We start from the raw sequence: 4345 nt of genomic DNA, 5'->3' as shown, positions 1-4345 counted from the left end.
GTCAAGGTGTGTGGATTGCCTGAGTCCGCGGGTTCGAGACCCGCCTGGGCAGACGAGACCTCATCTCTACAATAAATCAAAAACTTAGCTGGGCATGGTAGTGCGTGCCTGTAATTCCGGCTACTTGGAAGGCTGAGGTGGAAGGATCGCTGGAGCCCAGCAGGTCGAGGTTGCGGTGGCAGGGAGCAGCCACTGCACTCCAGTCTGGGCAACGGAGTAAGACTCCCACTCAAAAAAAAAAAAAGGATGATAGTTTAACAAAAATCAAGATCTAGCAATATACTGTCTTTAAGAGATTTACTTTAGCTCTAAAGTCAAACAAGCTAAGAGTAAGAAAATGGAAAAAGATACAGTACATCCCCACATACAAGCCAGTTTCATTCTGAGAACACATTCAACATGGTTATCTTAGATATTCAGCTAACATAATTTGCAATGCAGCTGTGCTATAATAGGTATATAATACTTTTCACACACAAAAAAACACAAGAAATCACCCAAACACAAAAAATAAAGCAAAAAATAAAGCAAACAAGAAAAATAAAGAAAAAAAATCACTTATGTATTTGGACATGCAAATGCATGTTTGCATCTTTGCAAACTCCCAACTTGACGGTTCATATGCAAGAAACTTACTGTATTCTACACAAATAGTACCAAACAAGAGAGGATTGCCACATTATATCAGACAAAACATACAGTAAGTGAAAAGCTGTCACAATAAGCAAAGAATGGTATAATATAAAAGGGTCAATTTACAAGGAATCTATAGCTAATAATTATGTGAATACAACTAATATCATGGTTTCCAGACATATGGTGCACATATTGACAAAGCAAAAAACAAACAGCAAATTCAAAGAATTCAATACTCCACTTTCAATAATGAGCAGAAATGTCCGATAAGAGATCTATAAGGAAACAGAGGACAACAGGTGAGGCTGACGTGGGAAGGTCTGAGCCCAGTAGTTCAAGGCTACAAACCATGTTTGTGCACTCCAGCCTGAAAGTGAAGAGTAAGACCACAACTCAAAAAGAATTTACAAGTTTATAATCTCTGTACTCTGGGAGGATGAGGTGAGTGAATTGCCTGAGTCCACATCATTACAATGAATCAAAAACTTAGCCAGGCATGGAGGCGCATGTCTGTCATTACAGCTACTTGGAAGGCTGAGGTGGAAGGATCTCCTGAGCCCAGTAGGTTGAGGCTGCGGTGGCTGTCAGTGTGCCTTAGCACTCCAGCCAGGGTGACAGAGTGAAATTCTAACTCAAAAAAAAAAACAAAAACAAAAAACCCAAATATATATATTTCAAAGTTACTGAAAAAACAATGTAGTACTGGAAATCAGGAACAAACAAATAATGAAACAATATAAAACTTCAAAATAAACCCCTATGAATATAATTAAATGACTTTCAATGAGGTTGATATGACCACACAATTTAAGATTGTTGTAAAACTGGTAGTAGACAAAGGAAAATATTATAAAGGTCTCTTCCATCATACAAAAACTATCTAAAATCATAAAAGACAAATGTAAAAACTATAAAGTTATTAGAATTAAATCTAGGATGGAGATTAAGACACTGATCTTGACAATACTTCCTTAGATCTGGTATCCAAAGCATTAGCAACAACAACAAAAAAGTAAAAGGGGACTAATGAATCAAAGTAAAAAACTTTGCAAAATGGGAAACATTCAGTGGAGTACATGTGTCTCCTAAAGAATGAGAGAAAACATTTGAAGTTTACATATTTGATAAGAGTTGAAATTCAGAATATGTAATTCCTAAAATTCAACAGAAATTGAATAACATGATTTTAAAAATGGAAAAAGAAAAGAATATTCACTTCTTCCAAGATCTACAAATGACCAACAATTTCTTTTTTTTCTTTCTTTTTTTTCCCCCTTTTTAGAAAGTAGGAATTCGGGCCACATCTCAGGAACAAGTTTACCTGCACAATGCATATGTATATACCTAACCCTGAATATTTTCCCACAATTTTAAAATAAAAAATTTAAGATGGGAAAAAAAAGACATCTGACAACCTAAATTTGAATTCCAAGGGAAAAAAAAGGAAACAAAAGGCAGTATTTATTTATTTATTTATTTATTGAGTTGGAGTCTTACTCTGTCACTCAGACTGGAGTGCAATGGCCGCTCCCAGCCACTGCAGCCTTGACCTGCTGGGCTCTGGCGATCCTTCTGCCTCAACCTTCCAAGTAGCTGGGACTATAGGCTTGTGCTTACATGCCTGGGTAATTTTTTGATTTATTGTAGAGATGAGGTCTCACCAAGTTGCCAAGGTGGGTCTCGAACATGCGGGCTCAGGCAATCGACACACCTAGGCCTCCCAAAGTGCAAGATTACAGGCTGAGCCACTGAGCCCGGCCGGTAGTATTTATTAAGAGGACAGAAACTTCCACAGTGAGAGGGGACCTGAAGGGGTTGCCTCAACAACCATTTCAAAAGATGTTCAAATGACAAATGCTAGAGAAATACAAAATTAAACACAATGACATACAACCTTACACCATTAGGATGGCCACTATCAAACAAATAAAATCACAAGTGTTGTCAAGAATGTGGAAAAAGTGGAACCCTTGTGCACTCTTCCTAGAGGAAAAAAATGATGCAGTCATTATGAAAAGTAAGATGAAAACTCCTCAAAAATTTGAAAATAAGTTTATCCTAGGATCCAGCACTTCCATTTTGGGTATCTACCCCAAGTATGAAAAGCAGACCTGAAACAGGTTTTGGCACACTCATGTTTATTGCAGCATTATATACAAAAGCCAAAATGTGAAAGCAATGTAAATGTCCCTCAATGAATAGAGAAAGAGAATGTGGCATATATACAAACAGAATATTATTCAGCCTTGAAAAAATTTTTGTTGCCCAGTCTTGGTGGCTCAGCCTGTAATTCCAGTACTTTGGGAGATGGGAGATAGAAGCAAGGGGATTGACTGAGCCTGCGGGTTTAAGACCAGTGTGGGCAACAAAAAAATAAAGACTATCTGGACATGGTAGCATGCATTTGTAGTTCCAACTACTTAGAAGGCTGAGGCAAAAGGATCGCTGGAGTCCAGAATGACAACACTAGGGTGGCCATATATGTCCCTCTGCACTCCAACCTTGGCAAAGGAGTGACTCCAACTAAAACCCTCCGTTGGCCAGGTGCAATGGCTTAGCCTGGAATCTGAGTACTTTGGGAAGCTAAGATAAGAGGATTGCTTGAGGCCAGGCTTTCAAGACACTCTTGGGCAACTTGGTGAGACCTCATGTCTATAATAAATAAAAAAAAAAAGCTGGGCATGGTAGTGCACACCTGTAGTTCCAGCTACTTGGAAGGCTGAGGTGGAGGGGTCACTTGAGCCCAGCAGGTTGAAGCTCCAATGGATGTGAGTGTGCCACTGCACTCCAGCCTGAGTGACAGAGTGAGACTCCAACTTCAAAAAAATTTTTTTTCATGTGTTACAGTAAGAATAAATCCTGTGGACATTATGTTAACTTTTTTTTTTTTGAGTTGGAGTCTCACTCTGTCACCCAGACTGGAGTGCAGTGGCTGCTCCCGGCCACTGGAGCCTCAACCTGCTGGGCTCCGGCGATCCTTCTGCCTCAGTCTTCCAAGTAGCTGGAACTACAGGCACACGCTACCATGCCTGGCTAATTTTTTGATTTTATTGTAGAGATGAGGGCTCACCAAGTTGCCCAGGTGGGTCTCAAACCCGCAGGCTCAGGCAATCCACTCACCTCAGCCTCCCAAAGCGCAGGATTACAGGCTGAGCCACCGAGCCCGGCTTATTTTACATTTTTTTGTGTGATAAAGTTTTCACTTAATACTTTATTTATTTATTTATTTTTTCATAATCAATATTTTTTATTGTGGTTTTGTGGGGTACAGTTAAGGGTTAGGTGTACACTTACGTTTCATTCAGGCATCCTGTTGATAAGAGGTGTTTCCCCATCCCCAGACAGATATTTGCTACTGTTAATCCCATCTCCCTCCTCCCCCCCATAATTTCCCAGTAGCATCAGTCATTTTCATATAGTTTACATTGGATGCTCAAGGTCCATTATATGAGTGAGAACATGTGATACTTGGATCTTTGTTTCTGTGAGAGGTCACTCAGTATTATAGACTCTAGTTCCATCCAGGTTGCTGAGAAATTCATGATTTTGTTCTTTTTTATGGCTGCGTAGTATTCCATCGTGTATATGTACCACATTTTTTTAATCCAGTCCTCTTTTGATGGGCAGCATGGTTGTTTCCAGGTTCTTGCTATTGTGAACAATGCTGCCATAAACATACGTGTGCAGGTATCTTTTTTATAGAGTGATT

Source organism: Carlito syrichta, unplaced genomic scaffold (assembly GCF_000164805.1).
Source record: "Carlito syrichta isolate Samal-C Ts95f unplaced genomic scaffold, Tarsius_syrichta-2.0.1 Scaffold312272, whole genome shotgun sequence".
Lineage (NCBI taxonomy): Eukaryota > Metazoa > Chordata > Mammalia > Primates > Tarsiidae > Carlito > Carlito syrichta.
This window is presented reverse-complemented; position numbering follows the sequence as displayed.